At 39.3% G+C, this 16,273-nt stretch overlaps 1 long non-coding RNA gene and 1 pseudogene across 2 annotated transcripts in view; one reads left to right on the top strand and one right to left on the bottom strand.

Moving 5' to 3' along the window:
* The window catches only part of LOC127097241 (uncharacterized), a 51,006-nt gene that overhangs the window by 15,911 nt on the left and 18,822 nt on the right, over positions 1-16,273 (bottom strand). The gene's annotated exons all lie outside the window — the stretch shown is intronic.
* Positions 14,362-14,461, top strand: LOC127099082 (uncharacterized; annotated as a pseudogene).

Below are 16,273 nucleotides of genomic sequence, written 5' to 3'. Positions count from 1 at the left end.
AACCCCATCAGACCGTATCCCCGGCAGAGGCGGATCATCTTTATTCAACATCAGCATAGCACGTCTGCTACAGTTGCTTCGACAGCATTCAGAATTGATATCCCCACAGAGGTTTATTTCCTCACCCGATGGTGATAGAAAGTTTGTTTCTCCCCAGTGAGACCCCCAGCAAGTGATCAACCTTGCTTGGACATATCTCAGATGTCCGTTTTTGTGATACCGGTAAGTGTCATGTCAATACCCGCATGTATTTCTCATTTTTGGTGTCGGTAAACACCATTGTTTCGGTGTCGGTAAACATCGAGTCTCATCCAGTCATCGGTAAATGTCTGGTCATTTTTTGGTGTCGGTAAACACCATTGCTTCGGTGTCGGTAAACATCGAGTCTCACCCCAGTCATCGGTAAATGTCTGGTCATTTTTGGTGTCGGTAAACACCATCTTTCGATGTCGGTAAACATCGAGTCTTTCCCTCAGTCATCGGTAAATGTCTGATAATTCCCCAGCCAGAAATCCCCAGTAGAGTCATCTGTAAATGTCCTACCTGGTTTTCAGTGGCGAATATTTGTTTGTCTCTCCCCAATAAATTTCCCATTCCCAGTCATCGGTAAATGTCTGGTCATTTTTGTGATTTCGGTAAACATCATCTTTCGATGTCGGTAAACATCGAGTCTCATCCCAGTCATCAGTCAATGTCTGGTCATGCTGTGTTATCTTCTCTTGTTAATAAAATCAAAATCCCCAGAAGTCGTCGGTAAACGTCTTGTCTGGTTCCACCACAAAGATTTTGTTCCTCCCCAAGCAGAGATGCCATCGGTAAATGGCCCACTTTTCTTCGATATCGGTAAATATCGAACTCCCAGTTGCAGCAGCCATCGGTAAATGGCCTTGATATCGATAAATATCAAGTTGCTTTGAAGCCACCATCGGTAAATGGTCTTGCTTCCTTTCTACATCAAATTATTTCCCAGCAGCCATCGGTAAATGGTCTGGCTGAAGTTGATATCGGTAAATATCAAATTCCCAGTTTTTAACCATCGGTAAATGGTTTCACTTTTTCAGAAGTTTGTTTTCCCAGCAGCCATCGGTAAATGGTCTCGCTGAAGTTGATATCGGTAAATATCAAGTTTCCAGTTTTTAACCATCGGTAAATGGTTTTGCTTTTCTGAAGTTGTCATGCAGTTGTCATTGGTAAATGACGTGGTTTTTCTTGTATTATATCCAGTCGGTGCAAATTTCTACGGTTCTTAGTATTCAATCCCTGTTTACCCTGAAAGTATGACAGCCGCTGCTATCATCCGTTCGGGTTCCCAGCTGATTGAATAGGGGCAGCTGTAGCACCTCAAATTTGCACCTATCATTTTACATACATTCTCATATTAGGTCATAACATAACATGGTCCACTGCATAGCATTGCATTGTCCCTTTTGCCCAAGTGCAAGCCAATCAAGAGAAATTAGGTCAAACTGATCAGGAGATCAGTCAACCAAGCAAGCAAGTGTGTTTCTCAAGGAGCCAAGGCCCTAGGGTTGGTCCAACATGTTCACATGACTTGGGGATCCATTTGAAGTGTTTAGGTCAAGGATTGGATGCTCAGAGGTCATCAGTCCATGCACAATCAGTCAGAAACCCTAGAAAGTCAAACTTGGTCAACTGTGGTTGATTTTATGGTTTTGATGGATGGATTTGGTTTGAGAGAGTTTATTCATGTCCCAATAGGCCTCATGTATCATGGCAAACAACATCATTGAAGAATTTGGAGCCAATCAGAAAATTTCCAAAAATAGAAACTGGACCTGTAATTTTAACTGCCAAAAATGGAAACTTCTTGATCCCAAACTTACATCATGATACAAGCTTCAAATGAATTTGTGCCCAACATGAAAGTTGAAGATCTTGTTCTCCCATTTCCAAAAAGTCCAAGAACTCTCAATTCCCATGTATGGTTGTCAAGATATGATCAAATCATTTTCACAAAATCTTGAGCTTCAAAAGGCCATATCTCTCAAACCATTTGGCCAAAATTGGTGAGGTTTTTTCCAACAAACCAAATTTAATCCCCTCTTTCCAAAAATGTCATCCTCATGCACCAAAATATCACCATGCAAAATGGCCTTTTTGAACTTACCTTAATTAATTTCAAGTGAGTTGGAATTTTGACCTTTTCAAATAACCAATTTTACTCATTTTGGCCAATTGGAACTTGTTTGAAATGTTATTTGAAGCTTGCCCAAGGCCCAAACTCGGACAGAACACACACCCTCCTTGCCATGTGGTTGAAAATTAGCAAAAGGGCAAAATGCTTCATTTGAGCTAATCTTGTTTAGCACCTCATTAACCAACATTAAACAGAAGTATTTAAACATATTTCCTGTCATTTACAAACCCTAGAGCTAGCAGCAGCCATCATTTTGAACACAGAAAAATTCTCTTCTCTCTCAAAAACAGGATTTCTTCACCTTGAATTCTGGTTGAAAATTGCAAAGGACCACGAGCTAACTTGTTTGCTTTATCATTTACCATCACTCTTGAGCCTATTTGAAGCACCATTTCCCAACTGGAAGCATAGAACACGGACTGTTTTCAAAGAACTCTTCCATGGCAAGTGTTGTTTAAAGCTATCTTGAGCCTTTTTGGGTCGAAATCTTTTGGCCATTCATCAAAGCAAAGCTGAAGCTCCCACTGTTTCATCACAAAACGACCAAACAACATCCATTTCATCACTGTGCTTCCAAGTTGGTCAGTTTTCGATTCACTTGTTTTTCTAAACCATGCTATGCTTATTGTAGATCTTAATGTGCTGATTGTTTTGAGCTTTAAACCATGAAAAATGATCGAGTATTTCAAAAGTTATGGTGTCTTAAAGTTTGGCATGTGAATATGCTTATGCTTTGATCTTTCTTGTTAGTTTGTTTCCATGGAAATTAAGGTTAGATTTGGTTTGTGTTTAGTGAGATGAGTTGAATGGTATGCTTGCTGTTGATTTCTGGGCGAATTTGTTTTTCATGATTTGATGAAGATGAAGCTACTGTTTTAAAACCCTAGAAATTTCCAAACCCAGAAGCCATTTGATATGCTGCATCGCGTTTGGCCTTTGTCGTTTGTGCTTGTTGCATGTCCCTACTGTTTCATTGCCATGCTGCCTATCACCACTTGCCACGCATCTAAACGATGCACACCGTTTCACTTAAAGTCCCATTTATTTACGGATATGCCTGATCGCTCGACTGTGTGAGTCGAGAATGGGATACAAACTGCAAGTGCACAGTTCTATCGCGTAGTTTTAAAAGATATCGATCCCACAGGGACTTATGAATCGATGTACCGTTATCTAAGGTTACTACGTAAATCTAAGGTGAAAATGTTTGATTGTTTGGGGAAAAACTAAAGGCTAAACTAAGATCTAGATTAAATAGTAATAAAACGGATATCGGTATGTAGTTCGTCAGTACTAGGGAATCAAGTCTTTGTCGGTTTCTTGGTTTTAAAGTAAATCGTTTCAGTTAACTTTATTGGTTAAAGGTTTTATCTCAAACTCTCGCTCTGTTGAATAAACCATGATTTTATATTAATGTAGCTGTCACTTATAATTAAGTCAAAAACCATATTTTGAAAGCAATAAAGTTGCAGAAACTCTTTTTAAGAAAACACTGACCGTTTTAAAACACCCTTATCTCAAACTCTCGCTCTGTTGACTTAGGTTATACAATTAAATCCAAATGCTTAACTCTCGTCCTCACATTCAATCTTTAAAAATACTTTTGGAAAAGGTCAGAATTTAATTAACTCTAAAACTTGCTCTCGCCCTGATCTAGAATTAATGCCTAACTTACACTGTCCAGTTAAAACCTCAAACTCTCGCTCTATTGATTTTAACTTCTTTATGTCCTTTACTTTTGTAAAAAATCTTGTTATTAAACCTGTAAGTTGAGACCGTAAAAAGATTGATTTCAATTTTAAGTTTAAATAGACCGACTCAGTCTTGATCCCTTATTCTGCTTACTTTACATACCGATATCTAGGCGAATTAGCCAGACATGCTAAATAAACAAGAATACATATCATGCATAAACAGACTCATTCCAGGCAGATAATGTAGATAAATAATAAAACAAAATATTAAATAATGATTAAAGAACCTGAATGCGTAATACAATAGTCTTGAACACTCCACCACAAGCCGGTAGGATTTGTTCTTCGATTCTTCAATTAAACAATAAATTAAACCAAGGAAATAAAACTGGAATCTAACGTAAGGTTAGATCCGGTAAAAAGTTGCACAATAGTTTCCGGTGTAGAAACTATTATGCAAAAAATATCTAAATGCTAAAAAGGGAAAGGTAAATTGCAAGGGAAAAAGAATGTAGAACTTGCAAAAGAAATAAATAAAATAAACAATGTTAAGTTGCTGGAAAAGAAAAATTAAGCAAAAGCGTGAAAAGAAAATTGGCAAAGCTTCGGCAAACGAGCGTGGAAAAACCGAGGAACCCCTTTTAGGTTTTAGAGATAGCTATTTATATTGGTGCTGGTAACTGCTTTCCGTTTCTCAAGTTCTTCAACGTGGCTAAATGCACGGCGTGGATGTAGGACACAAACTCCTCAACGTCTCTTCTTCAAGTCTTCTGAGGGCGTTACTTGCGCCAAAAAAATAGTGGAACGGTGTGACGCTCGTCACACCATGTGTGACGTCCGTCACAAGGCTGCTTTGCGTGACGCTCGTCACGCACCCTGTGACGTCCGTCACAGGCACAGCATTGGTGACTTGTGCGCTTTGGGCTGGGCTTTGGCATTTGGTTCCTTTTCTCTCCTTTTTGCACCTCCTTTTCTTCCATTTTCACTTGTTCTTCAAAATAGACTACCTGAGACAAATAGGAAGAAAATACCACGTAATATCTCATAAAATGCAGTAAACCGAAATAAATAGTCATAGAATTTAATGGAATTAAGTCCTAAAATATGATATAATTTCGTGTTATCAAACTCCCCCATACTTAAATCTTTGCTTGTCCTCAAGCAAAATTCAGTATAGAAATCGTTTTCAAAAATTTAGCCAGGCGAATTTTCAAAACACACATCAATTCGTAATAGGTTGCAAATGGATTTTGTTTAGAAGCAATTTGAGTTTAATCTTGACATCAACAACTACCGTTACAACTTAGATAACCCCACCTTATGCAAATCAGTTCAAGTAATGCCATTATAGCTATCCTAGTTCCTTTACTTTTATTTCACCCGCTTTCATTCTAGCGAAATCACATTAAGCCCTTTGTCTTTTCGCGCACATAGTGGAGTAACCGGTTAGTGATTATGATCCGCTTTTAGCTAGAAGTTCTGGTACATAAGTCGGATAACTTCGTTATTCAGTCCATTGCAAATCGTGGGGGATCGAACCGTAGTCCGCCCTACCGAGTTCAGTACCAGATACCTACTGAACCAACTCATAATGGATTTTTCATATTGTGTTTTTGCATGATCTGCAACCTTTAGATTAAATGATCTGGTAAGGATCACCTAATTTAATCAGTGCATTTCCTGATATATTCATATATTTTATGTTACTTTGGGGATCATTCACTTATATTCATCGGCTCTCCACGTAGTTTGCTATTAAGATGGTGCTGACTTCTTGTATAAACTACTCGGGGTTACTCTAAAGCTAAAAGTTCGAGGAATCGGTATAGTAGGTGCTTATCCTGATCTAACATGTTGAGGTTCTCAGAGCGTTGTTATGGTAATGATTTTTTTTGTCTTGATTTCACTCAAGTTTTATAAAGTAAGCAACCTTTATACTTATTGGGTGTGTTAAAATTTGTTTTGTTATGGCTCAAGAAAATTGAGGGGAATAGATAATAGAAATATTTCACACTAGGGACTTAACTTAAAATTATAATTTTTTTTTTTTTTTTTTTTTTTTTTTTTTAGATAAATAATAAAGGGAAATAACAATGAAAGGGAAGGTAACATACTTGAAAAATGGAAATGGAAGAAACAAGTTTTCCCCCCCATACTTAAATTAAACATTGTCCTCAATGTTTTAAGGAAATGAAATACGATATGGAAAGGAAAAGGAAACTACAACTAAGGTTGTCTTCCGCCTCTGGTTCTTGGACCTGGTGATCTCGGACGTAAGTCTAAGTAGTCGAACCTGCTGAACATCTCAGTAAACCGCTGGTCGGTTATGGCATTCCTAGCATCCTGTTGCTGTTGCATTTGACGCATCATCTGCAGCATCTCGACATTCTGTGCCTGCATTCCATCGATAGCATCCATAATGTCGTCGTTGGTTGCAGGCCTTCTTCGTCGACGACGTTGGGAGGATGGGCCAGTTGTATTGCCGGAAGGGTTGAGCGGGACTGACTGTTGTGTAGGCGGATGATCACCTTGTTCCATTTCTTCAAACTCATCTGTTTGTGGGTTTGTTTGTAAAGGCTCGGTGGTTTCAGGAGCGTTTAGATCATAGAGGTGGCGGTCGGGGTTTGTGACATCAGTGAGGGCAGTATTTGGTAGAACAACGCTTGGGACTGCCTGGTTGTTCACCATAAGATAATATCCTCCGCCCACTCTGTTCTTAATCAAGCGGCTGGATCGACAGTAGCTGGTATCCATAGATAGGGGAAGTAGGGATTCTAAAGTTTGGAGTTTATCCCCTAGGTTTAGGCCAAGTGCGATGGTGGTGATTAAGCCACCAATTATGAAAGGTTGCCTGCCTCTAGCACATAAGGTGCGGATATGATGAAAGAGAAAGGAGGCGGCGTTTACCTGAGTATCTGGTTCGAAGACGCACTGGAGGAAAAATAGTTCCTTTGAGTTGACCTTGCTGTTGTTTGGCCTTCCAAAAACTGTGTTTTGCAAGATGCGGATAAAGTACCGGATAGTGGGGTTATGTATATGGGAGAGAAGGAGTTCTTCCCAGTTGTAGGTATCTATACCGGAAATTTTCTTAAAAAGGCCAAAAACGCCAACTGTGTTCCAGTTTGAGGTTGGAGGGATTCTGGCATGCAGCAGACCTTCTGTGGGAAATTGTAGCATGGTACTCAATTGGTTTTGGGTTAAGGAGTACTCTGTGTTGAACATCCGGAAGGTTGCGGTACCGGTTAAAAATTCGTCTTCACCGGCGGGAGTGGTGTAGTCGTATGAACTTAAGAATTCTAAGGTTAGGGATGGGTAGGTGGGTTGGTTATGAGTGCAAAGGAAGGTTAGGTTGGCCTGACGGAGCATCCATTCGATACCTTGGAATAAGCCTAATTGTTGTAAACAAGGTAAGTCGGGGTACCTGGTGGAAACGACGCCTCGCTGTTGGAAACGCTCGAATTGCTCCCTCTGATAATTGTCATCTACGGATCGGAAGATGATATTTCCGAAATTCTGATTTCCCGCCATTGTGATGAATCTTGAAGGGATGATTTGGAAAGAAAAAGAAATGTATTTGATAGGAGAGAATTGTTTTGTGGTGAATGAAGGAAGGTTTGGTGGGTATTTATAGGAGAAGAATTTGGAAGGTGGAAAGAAAAAGTGGTTGAAAAGTAATTAAGTGTGGTTAAATGAAAAATGAATGGGGAAGGTAAAAAGTTAAAGGTGTAACGTTCGTCTCCAACGGCTCCTTAACGTTCACTAGTCTGAGGAGTGTTACGCTCGTCACAGGGGTGTGACGCTCGTAACAGGCTCTAAGCGTGCCGTCCGTTATGGATAGTGTGACGCTCGTCACGCATTCCTTTTTGGAAAGGCTTAGTGGCGCTTCACAGAATTACTTTGGTAGCGTATTTTAATGTTTTGTTTTGCTTACGATCAGTTTAGTCTGCAATTTAATTTATTGTGCACGCTTAATCTGCTTTGTATAGTAATAATTCATAGGAAGCAACAGTAGAGCATAATAGCTTTTGCATAATAAAATTAACTAAACAGCTTCAATAAAAAATGATCATAATGTAATACAGGAAAGGAAAACAATGAAATGAAAGAAAAAATAAATGTGAACATGAATTCAAATAACATTAATAAATAATCTAACTTAAAACTAAATAACTTAGAAAAATAACTAAACTCTATCCCTCTGTACGATCTCTGGCCGGAGGAGCAAAAGAGTTAACATGATGTAGCAACTCGTGAAACGGATTCGTCATACTGCTCATGTATCCTAGAACTTCGTCTCTCATGTTAGTAAATTCTCCTCTGAGGGCGTCTTGTTCTGACATCAAAGCTTCAATGGCGGTGTTGTAATCAGTTCCGGGCATATGATGTCGGAGGTCAGGTATGGCTGATTCTTCGGTCGGAACAGGCTGAGGAGGAGGGTCAATATCATGATAGCCGGATGGTGTCTGAGGGTCAGATTCAGCATGAGAGATCTGGTCAACATAATTCTCATAGTCATTACAAATCTCATAATCCTGGATGGATTCAGTGGATCCAGCAGGAGTTGGGGTTTCATTCAGGTTATAGAGCCAGTTCCTTTGGTTATGAACACTAGTCCTAGGATTGGGCATGGTGAATAGGCAGAGAACCTGGTTATCAATAATAAGCTCAAACTCATCAGACCCTAGGTTTGCTATAAACATAGTGTTGAAGAGGAAAGGTATACTCATAGTAGTAATGCCACAAAAAGGGCTAAGGTCAAGCATAGGCTGACGTAATCCAATGGCATTACCTATCATGGTTATCAAACCGCCTATTCTAATGGGTGCTCGCTCATCCTGGATAAGGTGGTCCAAATTAGCTAACATAAAAGTGGCACCGTTTACTGGACGGTTCTGGGAAGCACAAAATATGATGAAAAGTTCATCACGTGAAACTGAAGTACTGTTTGGCTTCTTCCCAAATAAAGTGTGGGTCAGGATCTTATGGAAATAGCGAAAAGCCGGGTTATGTATGTTTCCAGAGAGAAACTCATGTTCTTCGGGCTCATCATTTCCAGTCAGCTTACCCCAAAAGTGTTCAAGCTCTCTATATTCAAAAAGTTCTTCCTGGCTTACAGTGAATGTATCAAAGGAGGTAGGGAGACCCAAAAGGTTGGTGAAGTCTCTAATATTAAATTGGTACTCCATGTTGAACATTCTGAACTGGATAAATCCTCTGCTAATTCCTTTTCCATGGCTGGGTAGATAGATTAATGAGCTAAGGAATTCTAGTGTGAGTCTCCGGTAGGTGGTGAAATGTCTCAGGATAGGGGATGTCTCCCATCCTATCTGATTCAGCAAAAACAGGACACTCTGTCTCAGTCCAAGGGCAGTCATAGCCCAATCATCAGCATATAAACTAGGTAGCATCTCTCTAGCGGCTAGTTCTTCAAACTTTTGTTTCTGAGTCATTCCTCTGAACTTGATACCCATACGATCAATATGTCCCATCTGGTTAGTGTTAGCTAGAGAAAAGAAAACATGAGTTTAAGTCAGGATTTGGCCAAATGCCGAAAGAAGGAAAAATTATTATTATTATTTATTTTTTTTCTTTTTGAATAAATCAAGAATGAATACTAAACAGAAATTAAAAGAATAATTAAGAAAGAAATAGGGGAATGATAATAATAAAATAATAAAATAACAAATTAATTTGTGGGTTGTCTCCCACTAAGCGCTTTGTTTAAATGTCGCAAGCTCGACAAAGAAACTGTTAAATAAAATCTATAGATCCTGGGGGCGTTTCGTCTAAGTGTAGGATTTGCGAATCCTCGTTGGTTTCCGCGTAGTGATAGTGTTTCAGACGTTGCCCGTTTACGGTGAACGGTTCTGTAGATTTTCCTTTTATTTCTACCGCTCCACTGGGAAAGACTTTAGTGATATGAAAAGGCCCTGACCATCTGGATCGTAGTTTTCCCGGGAATAACTTTAGTCTAGAGTTAAATAAAAGTACTGCGTCGCCTTGCTTGAAGATTTTCCTTGATATACGCTTGTCATGCCATTGTTTTGTTCTTTCTTTATAGATTCTGGCATTTTCATAGGCGTCTCTTCTGAGTTCCTCTAATTCGTTTATGTCAAGGATATTCTCTTTTCACCGGCGGCTTTATAATTCAAATTTAGATTTCTAATAGCCCAATAGGCTTTATGTTCTAATTCTACCGGGAGGTGACAGGATTTTCCATAAATGAGCTTAAATGGGGTCGTCCCTATGGGGGTTTTATAAGCAGTTCGGTATGCCCACAAAGCTTCTGGTAATTTCAATGACCAATCTTTCCTTGAAGTGGCTACCGTTTTTTCTAGTATTTGCTTGATTTCTCTGTTAGATACTTCCACTTGTCCACTGGTTTGAGGGTGGTAAGGTGTCGCTATCCTATGTCTCACTCCATATTTAAGTAGTAGTTTTTCGAGTACCTTGGATATAAAGTGCGATCCACCATCACTGACTACTATTCTTGGGATGCCAAATCTCGGAAATATTATATTCTTAAAGAGTCTAGTTACTACTCGGGTGTCGTTTGTTGGGGAAGCTACAGCTTCGATCCACTTTGATACGTAGTCGACTGCCACGAGTATATATTTGTTACCGAAAGAGGATGGGAAAGGTCCCATGAAGTCTATCCCCCACACGTCAAAAATCTCCACTTCCAAAATACCTTTTTGCGGCATCTCGTCACGTCTAGATATGTTTCCCGTGCGTTGACATCTGTCACACTCCTTAATAGTCGCATGTACGTCCTTCCATATAGTTGGCCAATAAAAGCCAGCTTGTAGGATTTTAGAGCAAGTCTTGGATGTACTTGTGTGTCCACCATAAGGAGCGGAGTGACAGTGTTGGATTATATTTTCTACCTCTTCTTCGGGTATACATCGACGGAAAATACCATCGGGGCCTCTTTTGAAAAGTAAGGGATCATCCCAGTAATAGTGTTTTATGTCGTGGAAGAATCGTTTCTTCTGCTGGTAAGATAAAGTAGGTGGAACTATTCCGGCAGCTAAATAATTGACTAGATCAGCGTACCATGGTGTGACAGCTATAGCTAAGGTGGTTTCTACTTGCATGTCGGAGTTGTTCTCTTCCAAAGTAGCTATAAGTTTGTCATACGAGAAATCATCATTAATTGATGTTCTTTCCGGTTCAAGGTTCTCAAGTCTAGAGAGGTGGTCTGCTACTACGTTTTCAGTTCCTTTCTTGTCCTTGATTTCTAAGTCGAATTCTTGTAGCAACAAGATCCATCTTAGGAGTCTAGGTTTTGCGTCTTTTTTTGTTAGAAGGTACCTGATAGCAGCGTGATCAGTGTAGACTATTATTTTGGCTCCTACCAAGTAAGAACGAAATTTATCTAGCGCAAATACCACTGCTAGGAGTTCTTTCTCGGTAGTGGCGTAATTCATTTGCGCTTCATCCAGGGTTCTGCTAGCGTAATATATAACGTGAAGCTTTTTATCCTTTCTTTGTCCTAAAACAGCACCTACAGCATAATCACTGGCATCGCACATTATTTCGAATGGTTCATTCCAGTCTGGTGTCTGCATTATGGGTGCTGAGATCAATGCTTGTTTAAGAGTTTGAAATGCTTTTAAACAGTTATCGTCGAATATGAATTCGGCATCTTTCATCAATAGTCTGGTTAGAGGTTTAGTTATCTTAGAGAAGTCTTTGATGAATCGTCGGTAAAAACCGGCGTGTCCTAAAAAGCTTCGTACTTCTCTCACGGTTCTTGGGGGTTGAAGATTTTCGATTACCTCTATTTTGGCTTTGTCTACTTCAATTCCTCTGTTCGAGATGATGTGTCCTAAAACAATTCCTTCTTGTACCATAAAGTGGCACTTTTCCCAATTAAGTACTAAGTTTACTTTTACACATCGCTCAAGAACTCTTTCCAGGTTTTCAAGGCATTCTTCGAAACTTTGTCCGTATACAGAAAAGTCATCCATAAATACTTCCATGATGTTTTCGAGAAAGTCGGCGAAAATTGCCATCATGCATCTTTGAAAGGTCGCAGGGGCATTACACAAACCAAACGGCATTCGTCTATAAGCGAAGGTACCAAAAGGGCATGTGAACGTTGTCTTTTCTTGGTCATCAGGGTGAATTGGTATTTGAAAGAAGCCTGAATAACCGTCTAAATAACAGAAATGTGAATGTTTTGCTAATCGTTCTAACATTTGGTCAATGAATGGTAAAGGGAAATGATCTTTTCGGGTTGCTTTGTTTAGTTTCCTATAATCAATGCACATTCTCCATCCCGATTCGATTCGTTTAGTTATAGTTTCTCCTTTTTCGTTTTCAATAACGGTTATGCCTCCTTTCTTTGGTACAACGTGTACGGGGCTAACCCATTTGCTATCAGATATAGGATATATGATACCTGCTTCCAATAACTTGGTTATTTCTTTCTTTACTACCTCACTTAGGATCGGATTTAGTCTTCTCTGGTGTTCCCTAGAGGTTTTACAGTCTTCTTCTAACATGATGCGGTGCATACAAATAGAAGGGCTTATTCCTTTAAGATCGGTGATGTGGTATCCTAGTGCGGTTGGATATTTCCTTAAGATATGTAAGAGTTTTTCTGTTTCGAGTCTTCCTAGATCTGCATTAACTATCACAGGTCGTTCAAGTTCTAAGTCTAGGAATTCATATCTCAGATTTTTGGGAAGTGTTTTCAAATCAGGGGTTGGTTTGTTAAGACATTGCGTAGGGTCCGGTGTTATTGCTAAGCATTGGTTAGATTTGTCCTCTAAAAGATAGTCTGATGATTTGTCTTCTCCTAACTCTGCTTCTTTTATGCATTCATCGATGATATCCATGAAGTAACATGTATCTTCTATTGCAGGTGCTTTCAAGAATTGGGAAAGAATGAATTCAATTTTCTCTTCACCTACTTCGAAGGTGAGTCGTCCTCGTTTTACGTCTATGATTGCACCGGCAGTTGCTAAGAACGGTCTTCCTAGTATAATAGGTGTAGTATCATCTTCTCTAATGTCCATAATTGTGAAGTCAGTGGGAATGTAAAACTGACCTATGCGTACGGGAACGTTTTCAAGGATTCCTACAGGATATTTGATGGAATGATCTGCTAGTTGCACGGACATTTTGGTTGGTCTTAATTCTCCCATTTCCAGTTTCTTACATATGGATAAAGGCATAACGCTAATTCCGGCTCCTAAATCGCATAAGGCTTTGTCGATGACAAATTTTCCTATGTGACAGGGTATAGAGAAACTACCCGGATCCTTGAGTTTAGGAGGCATGTTTTGGATTATAGCGCTACATTCGGCAGGGAGTGTAACGGTTTCGCTATCCTCAAGTTTCCTCTTATTAGAAAGAATTTCTTTTAAGAATTTAGCATATGAGGGCATCTGCGTAATAGCTTCGGTAAACGGAATTGTAACGTTTAATTGTTTAAGGAGATCAACAAATTTTCTAAATTGGCCCGCATCTTTGGTTTTAACAAGCCTTTGAGGGTAAGGTATAGGTGGTTTGTAAGGTGGTGGAGGTACATAAGGTTCCTTCTTTTCTAGGGTTTCCTTATTACTCTCTTCCTTTTCCTTAGGTTCACTTTCCTCAGTTGATTTCTTAGGGTTTTGGTTTTCTATCCTTGGATCAGACGGTCCTTCCACTTCCGTTCCGCTTCTTAATATAATTGCATGAGCTTGGCTTCTCGGATTAGGTTGGGGCTGTCCAGGGAATGTACCAGTTGGTGCAGCAGTAGGTGCTTGTTGTTGAGCTACTTGAGATATTTGTGTTTCCAGCATTTTGTTATGGGTAGCCAAGGCATCTACTTTGCTTGCTAGTTGTTTAAGTTGTTCGCCAGTATGTATGTTCTGGTTTAAGAAATCTTTATTGGTTTGTTGTTGGGAAGCTATAAAGTTTTCCATCATGATTTCCAAGTTGGATTTTCTAGGGGTATTATTGTTAGGCATGGATGGATTCGGTTTCTGATATCCCGGTGGTATAGATGGGGCTTGATTTGGAGACTGTCCAGGTGCGTATAAAGCATTATTACTCTTATATGAAAAGTTTGGATGGTTCTTCCAATTTGGGTTATAGGTATTCGAATAGGGGCTTCCTTGAGCATAGTTTACTTGCTCTGCTTGGATTCCAGTCAAGAGTTGACATTCCGCAGGAGTGTGGCCTTGGATTCCACAGACCTCGCAATTCTGAGTTATAGCAACCACGGCGGCTGGAGGTGATACGTTTAAACTTTCAATTTTCTGGACCAAAGCATCCACTTTTGCATTGACGTGATCAAGGTTACTTATCTCGTACATGCCAGTTTTTGGTTGAGGTTTTTCCACCGTTGTTCGTTCGGTTCCCCACTGATAGTGGTTTTGGGCCATGCTCTCGATAAGCTGGTAAGCATCAGCATAAGGTTTGTTCATTAGTGCACCACCTGCAGCGGCGTCTATTGTTAACCTTGTGTTGTATAAGAGACCATTATAAAATGTGTGAATTACTAACCAGTCTTCCAAACCATGGTGTGGGCAAAGTCTCATCATGTCTTTGTATCTTTCCCATGCTTCGAAAAGAGACTCGTTGTCTTTCTGTTTAAATCCGTTTATCTGGGCTCTTAACATAGCTGTTTTGCTTGGCGGAAAATATCGGGCAAGAAAAACTTTCTTCAACTCGTTCCATGTGGTGATTGAGTTGGAAGGAAGAGATTGAAGCCATCTTCTAGCGCTATCTCTTAAGGAGAAAGGAAAAAGACGAAGTCGAATTGCCTCTGAAGTGACACCATTAGCTTTAACAGTATCAGCGTATTGAACAAATACGGATAAATGAAGGTTTGGATCTTCGGTAAGATTTCCAGAGAATTGGTTTTGTTGCACAGCCTGCAATAGCGAAGGTTTGAGTTCGAAGTTGTTTGCTTCGATTGCGGGCGGAGCAATACTTGAATGCGGTTCATCTTGCGATGGAGCGGCGTAATCTCTAAGAGCACGAGCTGGTTCTGCCATCTCGGTTAAAGAAGGAAGATCTTTGAGATCAGGAAAGTCTATAGGAGGGAGATTGTTTTCAGCACGATATTCCCGAATTCGTCGTAAGACTCGGAGATATAGTTCGATATCGTTGATTCGTAGATAGAGCGGTTCGCCTTGTGAGCGAGTGCGTGGCATACAAATCAACGAAAGAAAGAATAGAAGAAAAAGAAACCTTAGTCTCTACAGCGTAACGGAAGAGTTACGATATCGATTAAATAAAAGTCCCCGGCAACGGCGCCAAAAACTTGATCGCTCGACTGTGTGAGTCGAGAATGGGATACAAACTGCAAGTGCACGGTTCTATCGCGTAGTTTTAAAAGATATCGATCCCACAGGGACTTATGAATCGATGTACCGTTATCTAAGGTTACTACGTAAATCTAAGGTGAAAATGTTTGATTGTTTGGGGAAAAACTAAAGGCTAAACTAAGATCTAGATTAAATAGTAATAAAACGGATATCGGTATGTAGTTCGTCAGTACTAGGGAATCAAGTCTTTGTCGGTTTCTTGGTTTTAAAGTAAATCGTTTCAGTTAACTTTATTGGTTAAAGGTTTTATCTCAAACTCTCGCTCTGTTGAATAAACCATGATTTTATATTAATGTAGCTGTCACTTATAATTAAGTCAAAAACCATATTTTGAAAGCAATAAAGTTGCAGAAACTCTTTTTAAGAAAACACTGACCGTTTTAAACACCCTTATCTCAAACTCTCGCTCTGTTGACTTAGGTTATACAATTAAATCCAAATGCTTAACTCTCGTCCTCACATTCAATCTTTAAAAATACTTTTTGGAAAAGGTCAGAATTTAATTAACTCTAAAACTTGCTCTCGCCCTGATCTAGAATTAATGCCTAACTTACACTGTCCAGTTAAAACCTCAAACTCTCGCTCTATTGATTTTAACTTCTTTATGTCCTTTACTTTTGTAAAAAATCTTGTTATTAAACCTGTAAGTTGAGACCGTAAAAAGATTGATTTCAATTTTAAGTTTAAATAGACCGACTCAGTCTTGATCCCTTATTCTGCTTATTTTACATACCGATATCTAGGCGAATTAGCCAGACATGCTAAATAAACAAGAATACATATCATGCATAAACAGACTCATTCCAGGCAGATAATGTAGATAAATAATAAACAAAATATTAAATAATGATTAAAGAACCTGAATGCGTAATACAATAGTCTTGAACACTCCACCACAAGCCGGTAGGATTTGTTCTTCGATTCTTCAATTAAACAATAAATTAAACCAAGGAAATAAAACTGGAATCTAACGTAAGGTTAGATCCGGTAAAAAGTTGCACAATAGTTTCCGGTGTAGAAACTATTATGCGAAAAATATCTAAATGCTAAAAAGGGAAAGGTAAATTGCAAGGGAAAAAGAATGTAGAACTTGC

Source organism: Lathyrus oleraceus, chromosome 6, assembly GCF_024323335.1.
Source record: "Lathyrus oleraceus cultivar Zhongwan6 chromosome 6, CAAS_Psat_ZW6_1.0, whole genome shotgun sequence".
NCBI lineage: Eukaryota > Viridiplantae > Streptophyta > Magnoliopsida > Fabales > Fabaceae > Lathyrus > Lathyrus oleraceus.
The sequence above is the reverse complement of the archived record's forward strand: the minus strand, read 5'-3'. Positions and strand labels throughout refer to the sequence as shown.